This window comes from Pagrus major, chromosome 1, assembly GCF_040436345.1.
Source record: "Pagrus major chromosome 1, Pma_NU_1.0".
NCBI lineage: Eukaryota > Metazoa > Chordata > Actinopteri > Spariformes > Sparidae > Pagrus > Pagrus major.
The window spans coordinates 37,069,931-37,090,922 of record NC_133215.1 but is presented as its reverse complement, the minus strand read 5'-3'; the positions used below and the strand labels follow the sequence as shown (position 1 = coordinate 37,090,922).

The 20,992-nt window shown below is 42.3% G+C and overlaps 1 pseudogene; it reads left to right on the top strand.

Moving 5' to 3' along the window:
• The first annotated feature begins 712 nt into the window (after nucleotides 1-712).
• On the top strand, nucleotides 713-19,677 carry LOC141004128 (uncharacterized; annotated as a pseudogene).
• Nucleotides 19,678-20,992: the final 1,315 nt, after the last annotated feature.

Below are 20,992 nucleotides of genomic sequence, written 5' to 3'. Positions count from 1 at the left end.
AGAGAGAAACAAAGCATCCAGAGTCCTCCTATTGACTCAGAGTGTCTGACACTCGAAGCGAGGGGTTGAACAGTTTGATGGCCACAGGCAGGAATGATTTCCTGTGGCGCTCTGTGGTGCATCTTGGTGGGATCAGTCTAGTACTGAATGTACTCCTGTGGCTGACCACCACGTCAGGGAGTGGATGGGAGGCATTGTCCAAGATGACATGTAACTTGGACAGCATCCTCCTCTCTGACACCATCGTCACAGAGTCCAGCTCCACCCCCACAATGTCACTGGCCTTGCGGATCAGTCTGTTCAGTCTTTTGGCATCCGCTACCCTCAGCCTGCTGCCCCAGCACACAACAGCATAGAGGATAGCGCTGACCACCACAGACTCATAAAACATCCTGAGCATAGTCCGGCAGATGTTGAAGGACCTCAGCCATCTCAGAAAATAGAGACGACTCTGTCCCTTTCTGTAGAGGGCGTAAATGTAAGTCCATTTACCATTTGCCAACAAAGTTGATTTTGATTCTGACCATTATCAGAAGCTGAAGCAGGTTGCAGTCAAGCGTAAGCAGCCATGATGAGAGTCAGCAGCTCCAAGTCCAGCCCATTGGTTCTCTGCCAGGAAATGGTGGATTGCTCTCTCTGAGTTGGAAGTGAGCTGCTGCCCCAAGTGAAGGAGAACAAGTATCTAAGGGTCTTGCTTACAAATTAGGGTAAAATGGACCAAGAGATTGACAGGGGGACTGGTTCAGCATCTGCAGTAGTGTGGGCCTTGCAACAGACTGTCACGGTGAAGAGGGAGCTGAGCTGGATGGTAAAGCTTTTGATTCCAACCCTCACCTATGGTCATGAGCTTTGGATAGTGACCAAAAGAATGAGATCACTGATACAAGGAGCCAAAATGAGTTGGTGGTATGGGTATCTTATCGGGATGCCTGCTACGCACCTCATTTTGGAGGTTATCTGGACATGTCCAACTGGTAGGAGTCTCATGGACAGACCCAAAACATGCTGGAAAGATTATATACCGATCAGACACAACATTTAAACCACTGACAATTGATGTGAATAACATTGATCATCTCATTACAGTGCAATGTTCTGCTGGGAAACCTTGTGTCCTGGCATTCATGTTGATGCCACTTGACATGCACCACTCATTCAAACACTGTTGTGGACCAAGTACACTTCTCCATGGTGACAGCACTCCCTGATGGCAGTGAATATTTTTGATATACATTTTAGGACATTGCCAATTTTTATTTTATTTTTTTTATTTGTATTGTTTTGCTTCAAACAGTGTCTCCTAGTAAGCACACATGTAAAACACTAAGGTGTGTGGTCAAACTCCAAGTATTTGAATCGTTTCAGCAAAGGTCACTGTACTTGTATTCTTAAGCAAGCATTTTTTTATCTGCCGTATTATTTATAATGTTTCTACAATGGCATTCAATTGTGTAATGCTGTGTCAAATTTTAAAACAAATGCAGTTTCCTGTACTGAATACTCATGAAATGCTGCTGAGCAGAAAAAACAAAATGTAGACCTCTTTCTCCAAAGGACTGACTCCAGTTCATGGCAAAAATTAGACATACTTGGTTGTAAGTATAAACAATGATATGTTGTCTCTTTTAATCTCTCTCTGCATTTGTACATGATGTTTACTTTTGAAGAACAATAGAATGAAAGTGCTAAATTCTGAAGATATGATAACTTTTGAAGAAGGATTCGAAAGGCAAGTGGACTGAGATGGAGAGTGATCTATTACTGTTGAATCTGAAAAAATAATCCAGTCATCCTCATCATCATCATCATCATCATCATCATCAGTAATCACACTTACAATCCAATTGTGATGATTCTTGAAAAAAAATAATTATGAAAGTAAAACTAAAACTAAATTAGGTTCATGGTGTGTACAGAAAGTTATTAGTACTTGGCTAAATGATTGTAGGGTACTGATTCAATTTCACATACAGTTATTATGTGTTCTGGAACAGCATTGCTGTGGACTTCTTCAAGGTAATTCAGCCAGTCATAAAAGTCTAATAATAGATATTTCTGAGAATTAATTCATGTGTCATAAACTCTGTCAATACTTTTTGAGTCCCTATGACAAAGCTTACCTACAACCTCATTGTATTGAAGATACTGGACCCCATCCCATCCAAACTCATTAAGGACTGCCTCCCTGTCATCTCCCCACTCATCACCGACATCATTAACACCTCCCTCAGCTCTGGTTCTGTTCCCCAAACCCTCAAACTGGCTGCCATCACACCCATCATTACAAAAATCTGGTCTCAACACTGACAATCCAAGTAACTTCCGCCCCATCTCCAATCTCCCCTTCCTATCAAAAATCCTGGAACGTTCTGTAGCCTCTCAACTCAGAACCCACCTCACCTCCAATAATCTCTTTGAATGCTTCCAATCCAGTTTCCGATCAAAACACAGCACAGAGACAGCCCTCCTCAAAATTACCAATGACCTCCTCCTCTCCTCAGACTCCGGACAACTCAACATCCTCATCCTCCTTGACCTCACAGCAGCCTTTGATACCATCAACCACTCCATCCTGCTCTCCTGACTGAAATCTTCAGCCCACATCACTGGCACAGCACTCACCTGGATCCACTCCTACCTCACCAACCGTCACCAGTTCATCAGCATTAACAACTGCACCTCCTCCACCGCTCCCCTGTCAAAAGGTGTCCCCCAGGGATCGGTGCTTGGTCCCCTCCTCTTCATCCTCTACATGCTCCCCCTTGGCAAAATCATCCATCATTACGGACTCCAGTTTCACTGCTATGCCAACGACATCCAACTGTACATCTCCATCAAAGCCATCACAACACCACCTACTCCACACTCAGCAACTGTCTCACTGAAATTAAAAAATGGATGCAAAGAAACTACCTGCAACTGAACAGCGACAAATCAGACATCATCATCATTGGTCCCACATCCCACACCAGAACCACCCAAAACTTCAGCCTCACCTTCAACAACTGCACTCTGTCCTCCTCCCCTCACATCCGGAACCTTGGAGTCATTTTTGACAGCCAACTCAAGTTCAACCACCACATTAACCACATCACCAGGACCGCCTTCTTTCACCTCAGGAACATTGCCCGTCTCCGCCCCTCACTCACCTTCTCTGCTGCTGAAACCCTGATCCATGCTTTTATAACATCCAGACTAGATTACTGCAACAGCATCCTATATGGCTCATCATCCAAAGTCCTCAATAAACTCCAATACATTCAGAACTCCGCTGCCCGCCTGCTCACCCACACCCGCTCCCGAGAACACATCACCCCTGTCCTCCAAAAACTGCACTGGCTCCCCATCTCACACCGCATACAATTCAAAATCCTCCTGCTCACCTACAAATCACTTAACAACCTGGCCCCCACCTACCTCACAGACCTGCTCCACCACTACACTCCCTCCCGTACCCTTCGATCCTCAGAGGGAAATCTCCTTGCCCTACCCCCTCGGACCGAGCACCGAACTTGGGGGGACAGAGCCTTCTCCGTTGCCGCCCCCACCCTCTGGAATTCACTCCCCAAACCCATCAGAGACTGTACAGACCACCACACCTTCAAATCACTCCTAAAAACACACCTTTTTAAATTGGCTTTTAATCTGTAAATTAAATTAAATATGTCTAATTTTCTGTTCTTTTATCCTCTTCTCATTTTATGTCTTTTTTTAACCTTCTACATTGTTTGTGTATCTTAATTGTGTGTTACTCCACATTGTTCTATATTTTAATTGTGTTGATATTTTTATGTAAGCGTCTTTGAGCACCTGTAAAAGCGTGTTATAAATAAAATGTATTATTATTATTATTATTATTATTGTGCTGAGACTGTTGGCTACTAGTACTAAAAGCATACTGCACTTGTCTTGCATGATGATTCCCTTGAACTGCAGACAGTGCTCATTTACGTGCTTAGATTTTTCAAAACCAAGATCTGAACTGGTTTAATTTTTCTGACCTAAATGCAGTATCTCCGGCTGTACCAGTCTCCTTTCAGTCGTCAGTCAAGTAGTGTTAAAAAATAAAGTTAGTAAACGTTGATTCATTTTATGTTGTTTTAGCAACCTCCAGTGGCTGTAGTAATTAATGTGGCATCAAAGGAGGAAGGCAGGTGAAGTAGTGTAAAAAGTGAAGAGGACAGGGTCAACCTATTCAGTCATTTAGGTATGAGGACATGTTGCTTAAAGGCATAGGTTTTTTGACAAGATGACATTGCTTAACTCGCACTGGCAGGGACAGTGACATGTCTCCAATGAGGTCTTTACATCTACTGTATGTAATTGACTTGACCACACTATGCATGTCTCTGGCTGTGCCTTTCCAGTTACTCAGGATGCATTTCTCTCATTTCTCTCATGCTAATTAGGGATGTAACAGAGGGGAAAGTGGAGTGTAATTAAGGTACAAATAAGACTTAATTCATTTAAAAGCGACCTTGATGCAGTCCATGTATTCAAGCTCGTGTTGGCTATATTTCAGGATATGAAGGGACTTTCTTCTGTTTTTTCTCTGTGACTTTATTTTCTTGTTTGTTTGTTTATTTCTTTTCCTTTCAATATGTCATCTCACAATGGTGTAAAAAATTTAGGCTTTTGAACATTCAAATCAGTCATTCTCCATCTCCATCCATCAAGTATTAATTCTTGTTTGCAGATTCAGAGTTCTGTGGGACTGAGTGTGTGTTTGAATGTCTGTGTGATTGTGTGGGTTGCCACCACTGAAGAATTTGGTGCACACTTTCATTGCTGTTTTATGTGTGTAAACATGTATATGCCTGAGTGTGTGGGTGATAGCTGAATGTTTAATTAAGGTGTTATTTCATGTTTCAGGTCTTCAGTTTTTTACCCCACTTCCTCTGTCTATCTGAATCTCTCTCTATCTCTCTCTCTCTGACTGACATGTTTATATTAGCCTGTGTTTTCTTTTTTAGCTTTCTCCTCTCCAGTTAGTTGCAACCATGGCTATAGCACTCTGCTAAGGACATTTTTTGCTATTTGTAGCTCATCCATGCTGTGATTAAAAGAGTACCAATATGTGTGTTTGTCATGTCTACTTGCATGCACGTGCATGTGCATGTACATCTGCCTCTGAACCATGGGCCTTGTTGATGAGATTCAGTGAACATATCCACAGGTGGTTATGAAATTTCCATGGTAACTAACTCCATCTGTCCGTATTCTTTCGAGGGGTCAGCTCACATCAGTCTAATTAGCAGGTAAGATCTCCCACCTTAAGAAAACTCAAGTTGGTTTTCCCTGTATGTGTTAGTAAAACACAGCTATTGTTACAACTAGGCTGAAAAAAGTACAACTTGTTCATAATGTCATTTGGTTCATAATTGCTTTTCTATCTGCTATGACTAAGGCCATATTCAGATCAAATCAGGCTGTGCAGGGAAAACACCAGTTATTCTGCCCTTACTAGAACATCAAGGTTAATTTTAGCTTAGCAGATAGCTAACTGGTTCCTCGATAAACACCCAGGAGACTGCAGTTAGTTAAAGCTCTGGTCTACGATCTGAGAAAGATTTGAAAAAAGCTTACCCCCCACACACACACCCCTCCCCTCTGTGCTCCTTAATCCCTCCCCTCCGAGCTCGTATCGCTCTCCCCTCGGAGCCTCCTGCGACACACCCCCTCCCGCAACAAGCACCAAGAGCGACAAGCCGGCAGAAACCAAATACAGCACCAGCTTTGAATGCGGAGTAACGATGTCGGATTCACAGGTAAAGTTACTACAATGCACGTTGAAACTAAATCTTGTAAGTCATTACAATGTCCACAGCTAAGCTCCACAGCCAAGCTAGCATAACGTCATTAGCATGTTACAGCTATGTTACGTTACAGCTAGGTAATAAGTTACTATTTATCAATAGCTAAGTTAGCCACTTCTAAAAGTTATTGAGGGCCAAGAGACTAACAGATGCTGCCGTCAGCTTTAATCACAATCGCATCCACATTATGGCTGAAAAATAAACCTACATGAGCCTCGGACCAGCTGTGTCCCAGCTGTTGTCTGAGTAGCACCAGACCGAGTCACAAACGTGCCCGTAAACTGTAATCTCTTGTTTATGACAGATAAGACAACCAAATACACACATCGTAATGCGTATATGATAATCCATCATATCGATTTAGCAAAGGCTTCGTTGAAAACAAATGGACAAGACCGGGAGGAGGGTTAGCAAAACAGTTGAGTAGTGACCGGGCGAGAGGTTTTTATGGAGAAATAAATCCGGACTGGATGAATGAAACCCCAATGTGAAGCGGAGGGTTTCATTCATCTTACTTGCGCTGCTGCTTTGTTTAGCTGCCACGAGCAAATAAATAGGCTGATTTGTTGTAAACATGATAGCAATGTTAGCTTACAAGGCTAACATAGAGGCTAACGTCTCTAAATTGTTTCGACACCGCCTAATAACACAGACAAAAATGGCAGCTTTCACAATCATAAGCCAGCATCGGCATGAAAGTTATCTTTGTCACAGCATCCACAATAAAGACGACGAAAGATTACCTGTTCAACAGAAACTCTGCTGTATCAGAATAGCTTTAGCTTGCATTACTTGCTGCTTCATTTAGCTGCCACAAGCAAATACATAGGCTGATTTGGTGTAAACATGATAGCAGTGTTAGCTTGTTGTTAGCTTACAATGCTAACATAGAGGCTAACGTCTCCGTCGAACAAATAAACAAGTGTTGACAATACTGCAGAGACAGAAATTGTCTCGACACCGTCTAGTAACACAAAAACAAACTAACGGCAGCTTTCACAGTCACAAGCCAGCATCGGCATGAAAGTTATCTGTGTCACCACATCCACAATAAAGACGAAAGATCACCTGTTCAACAGAAACTCCACTGTATCAGCATCGGGTCCATATCTTCACGGACCCTTCGCCACTGTTCAAATGATGACCCAATGTTTATTCGGGTTTGAGACCTCTTTGTTTACATCTCCGCTTTGTGTCTGCCTTTTCAGTGACAGACTTTCGCTTTCTTTCAGCCTTTGCCGGTGGGGCAAGCTCTGCTTTCCCTCCGTGCCTGAACTGCTCAGGGCAAAACAAACCTCTTGCCCGCTTGTAGTTTCAAATGCGGAAGTGGGTCCGGGGACGAGGCGTGACCAGGAGCAGGAGAGTGAGCGAGGGGAATGGGTGGGAAAATTGACCAATAGGAGCCATGCGGGCCGCATGGCTCCTATTGGTCAATTTTTACCAATTTCTTTTCAGTTTTGCAGGCGCTAGAGAGAATGGATTTATTTGGTTCCTTTGGTTCCTTTCCTTTCCTACATTGTGTAGGTCATACTATTGGGCCATAACCACCATCTAAATAATGTTAATAATAATGATCAATCTTTCAAATCGTAGACCATAGCTTTAAGGATATCAGAAGCTCTGTGAAAAGGAAATATAGAAATACTTTTTAAGAATTGTGATGAGTGATGAGGTAAGTTTTGTAGGAGCACATGGCTGTGTTCCTTTATATCTTTGATGTGAGGCCCTGTGTTTCTTATCACCTCTGTTTTTAAGTTTGAAGCAACTCTACAGGAAGAGGGGCTCCATCTTATCGCCTGGCAGAGAGGACAGTGTTTTTCTTGGTTGTAAATACTTCGTATGAAGACACTTTTAATTAATTTACAACTCAAAGCCTTTGGATGAACCTCCTCTCCCTTGCAAGCACACATATCCTCTTTCACAGGTCATGGGGAGGCCTCTGTGAAGCTTACCAGGAGGGACAACTGGCCATCGGAAGGTGTCAATACAGAGTCTTTATATATGTAAATTAACTCACATCAAATGTTTTTTCTTTCTTTGTTTTAGAGTATCTCTCTCTTTACCTGTGTCTCTCTCCTCACCTCTAACTTCTAAAGCACACATTAGCTTTTAAGAGAACACTGGAAACCTTCTGACTTGTTCTATGCAAACACTTCAGGTCTGAATTTATTACCCGTCTGGAGGCACTCTGGATCACATTCCACACCAAATGGTCTCTGTGTTCCTCCAGATTTCAGACCATTTCTAATTAACCATTAAGTCAGGATCTCATTCTCTTAATTCCAACAGATTAAGGGTCAGTAAGAGAAGCTCATAAAACTGATCTTTCTCCCGTTTCTCTGTGATGAAATTTGGCTAAAATCAAATTTAATGTTTAATTGTGTCATGTGTTTGGTGGAACCACAGTGCCCTCCAATGGTGAGTCCGGGTACAAAGAAATTAAACTTTCAAGATATCTATGTTTTAATACGTTTTCCTGATTAAAAGTCTGTAATATGTTTCTTCATTTACAGGTATTAGAACTATAAGAAATGCTTATATATGTGGTCAGATTCTATCAGTTCTACTGTATCTTTAAGTGTTTTCATGTTTGATCCAGTGTTAATTTCTTTTATTCGTTCAGCGAATTTAATCAGGTCATATTATTTCATTAAGTCCATTTATTTTGCCATGGTAAGGTCCTGAGAAAGGTGAAGCACGATCGCGAAACATTAAATTGGTTTAATTTAATTTAAGTTTCGTAAGTGTCGAGTGATATGATCCACAGTGAACTCGCCTCCGCCCCTTAGGAACCGCCTGCTGATATGGACTACAAATACCAAGAGACAACGGCTCACTCGCTCTCTTGCTGTAATCTCTTGCTGTAACCTCTTTTTAAAATTTCTCTTCTTCTAAATTTTTCTTAGCTTTACTTTAAACCTTTACCTTTTGTATTTTTGCGACACGCTCTTAGGCAGAAATCTCCGCACAATTGACCACGTGCGATTTTTACCTCAATCTTCTAATTTGAGGACGCACTAATTCTAAGTGCTTTCGTTTTGTTAAGTATCGTTATTTTACTCAGTAGAAGTTAATTTGACTTAATTCGTCTTGTTTTGAGTAATAACTGAGGACTCGCCAGGCCAGCGTTATTCTCTAGTTATTTTCGTCAAGAAAGTTGAATTAGTTCGATCAAAAGTTCAGAGTCACCACTTCAGGCAAGAAGAAGACTTTTTATTACAACAACCAGCTTTGTGCAGTAATTGCCTGCATCAACAAACCGTGTGACGGTTTGCAACAATAGACATTTGCCAAGCCAAGACCGGCTCGCCCCCAACGCTCACAAGCGGTGCCATCCCGCTGGGCAGTGGACCGGGACCTTCCTGCCGGGTACTGGACAGACTGCGCTCTCCCTCCAACACCTGGACGAGAGAAACCCACTGGGAGACCGGACGAGCTGCGACATCCATCCGGCTCGAGCGGCATCTTCAAGCCGCAGACGATCCGCGACTCAGCTCCTTCTCCTGGACCGACACCTCAAGCCGAGGTCAAGCTATCAGCTCCGGAGAGGTCCAAAGTGGTGAACATCTCCCAGTCTTCAGGCAAAGTAGGCTAAACACCCACGCACACTGCTGGAGTCACACGCATGTTCTTGAGTTGGTGGTGTCTCTTTTCTTTTGATTCATAGTAATCTTTAATTAATAAGAAATCCGGTTAGGTCTCGTTAGTGTCAAAATTACTATAGTAATCTTTGAATGCTTCCCAGACTCGTGACTTTACCATCCGCTCATCTCCATCCATTCATTACCATGATCATTTAGCCTCTACATTTTATGTTATCATTATTGTTTGTTTGAATCATCCTTTCATTTATTCACCTTGATTTATTTAGTAAATAAACAAAGTTAACCGTACGTCGTTGTCTGTGCAGGTTTGTTTTAATGTGGAGAACCGATGGATATGTGTAGAATCTCACTGCTTCATATATGAGATGAATAAATTGATCTGAAATTGATTAGAATTGATACAAGTTAAACTTGTCCAGTCGAATTTGATTAATTACCTCCGGATTATTCAAATAGACAAAATAACGGAGGTGGTGCCCCATTAACGAGTGTTTATTATTAGTGTATCTCCTACAGTTTTTAAATCAATTCAAATAACTTCTCACACCGATTAGCCACAACATTAAATCCACTGACAGGTGATGTGAATAACATTGATCATCTCATGACAATGCAGTGACCTGCTGGGAAACATTGGGTCCTGCCATTGATGTGGATACCACTTGGCCCACACCACCCATCCAAACACCGTTGTGGACCAAGTACACCCCCTCATGGCAACGGCACTCCCCCATGGCAGTGGCCTCCCAAGCAGGACAATGTGCCCCGACACACCACAAAAACTGCTCAGGAAAGGCTTGATGAAAATGTTACAGCCCTAGTGTGGTCGGTGTGTTTGTGTTGTGTTTTTGTGTTGTGCTTTCACTCAGGTGTCGCCCTCATTCTCCCCCTCCTCCTTGCCTGCGGAGGTCCACATCTGATCTTACTTGCTACTTAGGCTGGGTGATGATGCTGCTGGTTCCAGTGGGCTGGGCAGCTGTGGTGTGCAGGAGCCAGAGTGACTGAGCTACAGACTGCACATTTGCTTTTGGAGATTAATCTTCCTTTGTTGACCAGTGTTACTTTTTGTAAATAAACTATTTTCTAGCTTAAACAACTACATCCAGTTTCTTTTCCCTCCTTTACACTTGGTTTTATTTTAATATGTTACTATCATCATCCCCTGGCCTTAGGGGGACTAAACAGAAAACAACAAAGAGCCCAAGGCATTGACTGGGTCTCCAAGAACCCAATCTGATCGAGCATCTGGGACATGCTGGAACAAGTCCGATCCATGGAGGCCTCACCTCCAACATACAGGACCCAAAGGATCCACCACAAACATCCTGGTGCCAGATACCACAGGGCACCCGCAGAGGTCTTATGACTATGCCTCAATGGGTCAGAGCTGTGCAGGGGTACCTTCACAATATTAAGCAGGTGATTTTAATGTTGTGGCTGATCAGTGTACGTTCTTCTGGGTTTGCAGAACAATGAATGAGAAGGAACACAACAACAGCTGTACACGGACAAACAGCACTGCACAGTCAGTTCTGTCAGGAGGGCAGCACACCAGTCCTGCCATTCATTTAGACGAGGGTAGTGTGTTTAGCCTGTGGATGTGTGGACCACAGCAGGTGCTGCAAACAAACAAACAAAACGCAGCCTCCTGAGGTGAAAAATTGAAACAGAATCAACTTTGGAGAAATGCAACCCGACTGCACTTCTGCAGAAGGCACATATAGTGTCAGCAAATCACATTCAATTTCTTAAAATGTAATGAAAATAACTATTCAGTCTCAACCTTGTATACTGTGTTGGTTATTTTTGTGTGATGCTTACATATTTTAAACAACAAGATAAAAAAATAGAAATAAAACTCCCCTCTCAGGGGAGGCAAAAAGCCCTGTTATATGTGACAAATGCAAAATAAAACTCATCAAATACTGATGCTTTGAGACTTTAGGTTGGGTTGGGTCGTCATCCTAAACTGTGAGCATTTGACGAATTGGAAAACCCAAAGCGTCAGTATTTGATGAGCTGGAAATAGGACTCAATCTACATAAGTACTGGGAAACACAAGTTTGTATCAGACATATTCTCGATTAGAAGTGGCTTTATAAGCAAGAGTGGTGTCACAACATGCTGCTTGATAATAAAGTAGTCCGTAGTCTTTGCGGTGTGTTCAAGTGCAGCTTTTTGGCTGGGACAGAGGAGACATCAGGCGATGCAACAGTAAGCCTTCATCGACCCTAGTTATTTGATATTGTTTTGTGTGTGAGGGCCTTCAGATGTTCTCAGACATCTTCAACATTGCACTGGAGACATGCTAGTGCCAGCCTGCTCCAAAGCAGCTACCATCAACCCTGTCCCCCAAAAAACCACGGGACTACAGACCCCTCATTCTGACCTGAAGTCCTGGAACTAATATTATGATTGGCTCCCACTGGATAAAAATGTATTTTGATTTGTAACTGATTGTTGCTCTAGGGATGAGAAGATACAAGAAAGATTGCCCCCTGCATCTTTTTCCTTGGTTGTTTCTGTTGTTGTCATGGTTGCAAAGCAAGCCCTAAAAGCAAGTTCAAAATATTGCATCATTATCAACTCTGTGGCAAATAGCTGTGCGAGTTCAAGGAAATGGCGACTTCCATTTCTCTCCTTGCCGCTACTTTGCACATCTTCAATGTTTGGCCCTCCACATTGGAGAACCTTTGTTTTCCAAGCATGAGCAGACCTTACCCCAATCTGAGCCAGAGTAATTCAAATTACTTTATTCCTGCTATTGAAGGATGAGTATAATATTGTATCCTTTATTGTGGCACTAATTTGAGTTTTTAATCACTTAGAAGAAAGTAAAGTAAAAGAGAGGAAAGAAGAAAGAGTTTTGAGTCCTCATCAAATACTGACGCTTTGAGACTTTAGGTTGGGTTGGGTCGTCATCCTAAACTGTGAGCATTTGACGAATTGGAAAACCCAAAGCGTCAGTATTTGATGAGCTGGGAATAGGACTCAAAACTCTTTCTTCTTTCCTCTCTTTTACTTTACTTTCTTCTAAGTGATTAAAAACTCAAATTAGTGCCACAATAAAGGATACAATATTATACTCATCCTTCAATAGCAGGAATAAAGTAAGTTGAATTACTCTGGCTCAGATTGGGGTAAGGTCTGCTCATGCTTGGAAAACAAAGGTTCTCCAATGTGGAGGGCCAAACATTGAAGATGTGCAAAGTAGCGGCAAGGAGAGAAATGGAAGTCGCCATTTCCTTGAACTTGCACGGTGTAGGAACACATTTCCATCGCCTCTGCATTACACTGAGGCCCTGTTTTTCTTATCAACTCTGTTAATCTGGATGAAGCACCTCTACAGGAAGAGGGGCACCATCTTATCGCCTGGCAGAGAGGACAGTGTTTTTCTTTGTTCATAAATACTTCATATGAGGACACTCTTAATGAATTTACAACCCAAAGCCTTTGAATGAACTTTCTCTCCCTTTCAAACAGATAAATTCTCCCCACAGGTCATGTTGAGTCCTCTACCAGTTCACCAGGAGGGACGAACGAACTGGTCATCAGAAGGTGTCAATACAGAGTCTTTACATATGTAAATTAATTCACACATCAAATGGCTCTCTTCCCCTTTGTTTTACTGTATTTCTTTCTACCTGTGTCTCTCTCTCTTCCTCTCTAAACTTCTAATCCACACGTTAGGAGAGAGGACACTGGAAACCTTTTTACCATTTGTTATTGTGATACTCCCGTCTGTTATTTATGACATATGCCTGGTATCCTTATCTCTGGTCACATTCCACCCAAATGGTCTCTGTGTTCCTCCAGATTTCAGACTACTTACTAATTAAACCATTAAGTCAGGATCTCATTCTCTTAATTCCAACAGGTTAAGAGTCAGTAAGAGAAGTTCATAAAACTGATCTTTCTCCCGTTTCTCTGTGATGAAATTTGACTGAAATCAAATTTAATGTTTAAATGTGTCTTGTGTTTGGTGGAACCACAGTGCCCTCCAGTGGTGAGTCCGGGTACAAAGGAATTAGACTGTCGGGGGATCTTTCGTTTAATATGTTTTTCCTGATTACTAGTAAAAGTTTGTAATATGTTTCTTCATTTACAAGTATTAGGACTAGAAGAAATGCGTATATGTGGTCAAATTCTATTAGTTCTCCTGTATCTTTAAGTGTTTTCATGTTTGATCCAGTGTTAATTTCTTTTAGTTGTTCAGCGAATTTAATCAGGTCATATTATTTCATTGTTAGATAAAGTCCATTTATTTTGCCATGGTAAGGTCCTGAGAAAGGCGAAGCACGATCTCGAAACATTAAATCGGTTTAAATTTAATTCAAGTTTCGTAAGTGTAGGCGATTGATATGATACACAGTGAAAATCGTCAGCCCTCCCCTTGGGACCGCCTGCCGATTTGGACTACAAATACCAAGAGACAGCTCTTGCTCGCTCTCTTGTTGTAACTCTCTTGTTGTAACTCTCTTTTTGTAACTCTTCCTGAAAAATTTCTTAGCTCTTTTAACTTTTCAACCTTTACCTTTTGTATTTTTGCGACACGCTCTTAGGCAGAAATCTCCGCACAATTGACCACGTGCGATTTTTACCTCAATCTTCTAATTTGAGGACGCACTGATTTTAAGTGCTTTCGTTTTTGTTAAGTATTATTATTTTACTCAGTAGAAGTTAATTGACTTAATTCGTCTTGTTTTGAGTAATAACTGAGGACTCGCCCGGCCAGCGTTATTCTCTAGTTATTTTCGTCAAGAAAGTTGAATTAGTTCGATCAAAAGTCCAGAGTCACCACTCCAGGCAAGAAGAAGACTTTATTTACGACCAACAGCGTTAATAAAGTTGTACAGTAATTGCCTGCATCAACAAACCGTTTGAACGGTTTGCAACGAAAAGACATTTTGCCAAACCGAGATCGGCACTGCCCCCAACGCTCACAAGCGGTGCCATCCCGCTGGGCAGCGGACCGGGACCTTCCTGCTGAGTACTGGACGGACTGCGCTCTCCCTCCGACACCTGGACGAGAGAACCACCCGCGGGGAGACCGGACGAGCTGCGACTTCCCTCCGGCTCTTGGACCGGCACTGCAAGCCGCAGACGATCCGCGACTCAACTCCTGCTCTTGGACCGGTACCGCAAGCCGCGGTCAAGCTTTCAACTCCGGCGAGTGGTCCAAGGTGGTGAACGTCCCCGGCTCTTCAGGCAAAAGTAGGCTAAACACCCATGCACACTGCTGGAGTCACACGCATGTTTCGGAGCTGGTGTCTCTCTACTTTTGATTCATAGTAATCTTTAATTAATAAGTAATCCGGTTAGGGTCTCGTTAGTGTCCAAATTACTCCCGTAATCTTTGAATGCTTCCCAGACTCGCGACTTTACCATCCGCTCATCTCCATACATTCATTATCATGATCATTTAGTCTCCACATTTTATGTTATCATTGTTGTTTGCTTGAATCATCCTTTCATTTATTCACCCTGATTTATTTAGTAAATAAACATATTTAACCGTACGTCGTTGTCTGTGCAGGTTTGTTTTAATGTGGAGAACCGAGGGAAACTGTGTAGAAATCACTGCTTCATTTGTGAGATTGAATAAATTGATCTGAAATTGATTAGAATTGATACAAGTTAACCTTGTTTAGTCGAATTTGATTAATTACCTCCGGATTATTCAAATAGATAAAACATCGGAGGTGGTGCCCCATTAACGAGTGTTTTATTAATCGCCAGTGATTAATAAATTACATTTATTGGTAGTGTATCTCCTACAACGGCTATTTGCCACAGAGTTGATAATGATGCAATATTTTGAACTTGCTTTTAGGGCTTGCTTTGCAACCATGACAACAACAGAAACAACCAAGGAAAAAGATGCAGGGGGCAATCTTTCTTCTATCTTCTCATCCCTAGAGTAACAATCAGTTACAAATCAAAATACATTTTTATCCAGTGGCAGCCAATCATAATATTAGTTCCAGGACTTCAGGTCAGAATGAGGGGTCTGTAGTCCCGTGGTTTTTTGGGGGACAGGGTTGATGGTAGCTGCTTTGGAGCAGGCTGGCACTAGCATGTCTCCAGTGCAATGTTGAAGATGTCTGAGAACATCTGAAGGCCCTCACACACAAAACAATATCAAATAACTAGGGTCGATGAAGGCTTACTGTTGCATCGCCTGATGTCTCCTCTGTCCCGGCCAAAAAGCTGCACTTGAACACACCGCAACGACTACAGGCTACTTTATTATTAAGCAGCATGTTGTGACACCACTCTTGCTTATAAAGCCACTTCTAATTGAGAATATGTCTGATACAAACTTGTGTTTCCCAGTACTTATGTAGACTCTTGCTGCAAAATTCTAGTCTAATAATGATCCGAAAATATTTTTTACTACTCATTATAGCTCTGAATATCTCTGAATATTGAGGATTTGCGCTGTTGCTCCAGCAAAGCATCTTTCACTCCAAGTCAGTCAAGCCACCCTTACTCACACACAAACACACACACACACACACACACACACATACACACATTCATGCATTTAACTTTAAAATGTGTAAAAGGCACACAGGCCCCTAGATAGTCCATCCACAATAGTCTCATGAAATCCTGTGGGAAACACTGGCTGCAAATGGTGAAAAGGCAGAAGAGATCTAGAACTAGAACTTGAAATATTGTCCTCACAAGATTTGAGGTCACAGTGACCTTGACCTTTGACCTCCAAAATGTTCAGTTTATCCTTGACATTTGTGCCACATTTGAAGAAACTGCCTCAAGGCGTTCTTGAGATACTGCTTTCACAATACGAATCGTCAGCGTGACCTTCAAATCAATTGTATTTATAAAGCCCAAAACCACAATCACATTGCCTCATTGGGCTTTACAAACTGTACAGCGAAACGACATCCTCTGTCCTTAGACCCTCGATTCGAGTAAGGAAAAACTTGCCATAAACCTTGACGTTTGATTCAGTACATCCTTGAGTCAACGTGGACCTATATACCAAATTTGAAGATTGCGTTCATCGCATTCTAATCAGTTCATTCTTGAGTGTATACATATATTTGTGCCAAATAAAACGAAATTCAAAATGATCAAGTGCCAATGGTGCAGAACACGTGGCAACGACAAGAGCCACAGACATGACAGTGACAGCCCCAAAAACCCCTGACAGCCAGGTGTCTGCCTGGTGTTTCAGGGCCTCAAGACTGGTCAGCACAGTGCTTTAGGGTGGAACAAGAGACTCAAGGTCAGCTGCTTTGCAGGGGTTCTGTCTGGGTTCTGTCTCTTGGAGGTTAGCTTCTCTCCTGTGTCTGTGTTTGTACTTTCAGATATCTACTGTATTTCACTGTTAATACTGGTGAAAACCAAACATCATTGCTGCTTCAAAATAGAAAGCTTTTGGCTTACTTAATAACGGCAGACCTGTATTGGAAATAAATTATAATAAATTAAATGTTTAAATGTTGTTAATGGCAATTCTCTGATAATAGTGACTGAGTCAAGGGGAGGTGGAACGGATGGCTGGAGCTGGTGTCAGAAGTATCCCCCACTCTTTCACGTTGTTGGCCAGGCACAAAACGTTGATGGAGTAGGGGGGCTATAGGTTTGTATTTGGTGAGACCCTTCCAGACAGAGCCATTGGCTGAGTATTGCTGAATGCAGCAGTTTCTGCGTCAATGTAGCCGTGACATCAACACAGTTTGCATGATTGTACATTTCTTCAACTGCTCATGTCTGCAATATTGCGATATTTCTTTTCTGTTGAATCTCATCTATTTTATGCTCAGTACTAAATAATGAAATAATATAATCCTCTTTCACAAAAGAGGTAGTACACCCTCCTACAGCTGACTCTGTAACAGGAATTCATTTTCTATTATGAAACACCTTTTGTAATGTTAGCACTGACTGTAATGGTCGAGGATGGTGAGTATTTTATAACTCACAACCTCCTGGAATTTGAATCCCATTCAAACGGTGTAAAAGATACAAAAGTATAATGCAGAGCCTAAAATAAGAAGTGTGCTCTAGTTCGTTTGGAGTGCTCATGAGGGCATTAGATCCTGATATGTAAAGTTATCTCAATAACAAATCAGGTTTTTAACTGACAATCTTATTAAGCGCATCTTCACAGCACTCCACGTAGGGAGAACCATCACTTATATGTGGCAACAAAATACATAAAATCATTTACGGACTGTTTCATTCAGCCACTACCTCGGTATTATGATTTTCTCAGCATTTTTCTCATTGGTTTTTAGTTCTTCATTCATGATATGGCAGTAAGAGCAGAGTGACTCAGTCAGTTAACAGTAACCACAGTTATTCATGTCGCAGTTTTACTTCACAATTGCACCATTTACATTTGATTATAAGCCACTCTAATGTTTTAGGGGGGTGTGCCATATTTTCTTTAATAGATAAGGTTTTGAAGTCATGCTGTGGCATTTCTATTAGCCATGTTTACCTGCACACAGAGAGGAAAGCCCTAGCCTGCATGTTCTTCTGTGATTTGTCAAAGTAATTAGACCTTCAATGGAAGTGTGTTCTTCCCTTTAAAACGCACAAAGCACAGAGCTATGACAGAAGCTTTATTTAAAAGATTACCTGCACAGATGCTTGTGTGACGACTGGAGCTTGGTATAATGGAGAATGTTTTTAGAGTGGTTGCTGTCATGTGGGTGAACTCGAACTTGTGACACCGTTGTTCTGAAGCTGCCAAAGGCATGTTGCTCAAATTTAAGTGGTGCTGCAGAGGCTCAATCATTTGGGCAGAGGGATGTTGCCTTCAAATTGCTGCACACTTTTGGTGATCTTTTAATCATGTAACATTTGTAGATCCCAAGTCCAGGCTAGGCTTGAAGTGACGAATAGTTACACATTAAGTATGTGGTAGGCAAAGATGCGAGATGAATTGTCTGCATTAACAAGATGAGAACGGGATAGACAAATGTTTTAAATGTTGTGGAGAACACAACAGTGTGACCTCATTGTGTCAAAGCTTGATTGAGTACAGTGACTGCGAGTGATGTAAAGTTGGAGATGGTGGAAGGTAACAGGTAAAGAAGGAGAAAGAAAGTGACTGATAGTTATATCCAATAAAGAAGCTATGTCTTTAGAGGCACAAGATTACATGACAAGAGTATGGGAGAGGGGTTTAGGAAGAGGAGCATTATGGATATTAAGAAAACTACATATTCACATAACTATACATATAATGCACATTTACTTTGATAAAATGCTAGTTGTTGTTATTTTATTACTGTACCTACACTAAGTAGGTGAAATTTTCAGTCCACGCAATTGAAATATCTACTGGAGATGGGAGAATGACAACAATCTAGTTCTTGTCACCCCCAGCTTTAAAAGTTGAAGTTGGGGTGAATCTTATAAAAATGTGAAAAAAATGGGCACTGGACGGCCACTTGTTCATGATGACAGAATGGAGTTGATAAAAGTTTTGATGAACCCGACTGAGGTTCACTCCTTGGGACTATTGTATGATTACAGCAAATGTTAGATGCGAGTGACTAGATGCAAGTGCCCTTAGAGTACTCAGAAAGCAAACTACTCTTTGTGTGCTGCATTCACTGGTTTCCATGAAAGTCTGGCATTACCTAATTCAGTGTTGCTAACAAACCTACAATGCAAGTCCATCAGAAATCAAACAAGTTGCACTGCTCTCCAGTAGACCATGAGTTCCTGATTCGTGACTATGTGACCATTCACCAGAAGAAAACAAACAACATAAGCCTTGACTACCAGTGGTTAATTAAAAAAAACCCACTATGGTTGTTAAATTATACATTTTATTTTATTACGTTTAACCATTGCTGTTCTTCATTCATAGTATTTCCTACAGATGAGCAACCAAAAACAGAGTAATGTCACGTCTGTGTAATGTCATATCTGCTATTTGTTGCTGAGTTGCTTGAGATCTTTGACCACATTCGGTAGCTAATTATGCTGTTGATTTTAGGATTTTGGCTGCTCAGAGTGGGTGGGATCATATCATGTCACTTCATTCAGGGGTTAACAGAAAGCATTAAGGATGAGCTAGCTGCTAGGGATGAGACAGCTTATCTTGACAGTCTCATAGTGTTTATCATTCGACTTGACAACAGGTTGCATGATGAAGGCTAATAGAGGTGCTCCTCTGACCCTCGTCTCCCCCTGTTGGTGCAGGTTTCTTCTTCATGGCTAAGAAGGATGGCTCACTCCGCTGTATATTGACTATCATGGCCTAGATGCTTTCAACACCCCTCTTGGCCTTTTTGAGTATTTGATGATGCCTTTTGGTCTCACCAATGCTCCCACAGTTTTTCAAGCACTCATCAAGGTCCTTCTAAGGGACATAGTGAAGCATTTAGTTTTTGCCTACTTGGACAACATCCTCATCTTCTCCCAGAGCCTGTAGGAGAACATCCAAAACGTCAGGCTTGTACTACAGAGATTCCTTGGGAATAAACTGTTTGTCAAGGCCACTGTAAGTTTTCTGGGTTTTGTCATTGAATGGGGGCAGGTGAAGATGGATCATCCACGCCTTTTCTAGGCTCAAAGAAATGTTCTTATCTGCTCTGGTGCTCACACACCCTGACCCCAACCTGCAATTTGTGGTGGAGGTAGGTGCCTCAGATTCCAGTGTGGGAGCAGTACTCTCCAAGAGATCCCCTGTTGATCAAAAGCTCAATCCCTGTGCCTTCTTCTCACGTCACCTGTCCCGAGCGGAGAGTAACTACAACGTCTGTAACAGAGAACATAGTACTCATTCTCCAGACGTGGAGGCACTGGTTGGAGGGAGCAGCTCATCCATTTGTGGTCTATACTGACCACTAAAATCTATCCTACCTGCATTCAGCCAAGTGCCTCAACTAACGATAGGCTCAGTTCCTTGGCCGGTTCAATTGGCCCGGACCTACTGCCCTGGTTCTCGGAAAATAAAGCCCAATGCCCTCTCCAGACATTTCACCCTTCGTGAAGAAGAAGGTCCTGTGGAAATCATCATCTCGTCTACCTGTGTCGTAGCTGCAGCCGGTTGGGAGATTGAGCACGTGGTCTGGGAGTCCCAGCACACGCAACCTCCACCTCCACCTGTCCTCTCGACTGCCTGTCAAACAAAGGTTCTGGGCGTGTTAGTGGGGGCACTCGTCCAAGGTGGCCTGTCACCCAGATTTTAATAGAACTTTTTTTCTCATTCGACAATGTTTCTGGTGGCCTCTAATGGTTCCCAGCCTCCCTTATTCCCTGCACAGGAGACAGAGGTGGCGGTCCTGTCCATTAGGGAGCATCTGCAGTGCTGTCGCTGGATCTGGGAGGCTACCCGTTCTGCGCTCATACAGACTGCTGCTCAGAACCAGCGGTTGGCGGACCGTCACTGCGTTCCTGCTCCCATCTACCAGCTTGGCCAAAAGGTTTCACTGCTCTCCTGGGATCTGCTCCTCCAGACTGACTTTCTAAAGTTGTCTCCCGGATCAATTGGTCCATATGAAATTGATAAAATCATCAATCCTTCGGTTGACTGCATGAAGCCACCTCCGTGCAGGAGGTGCCTTCACGCGGCTT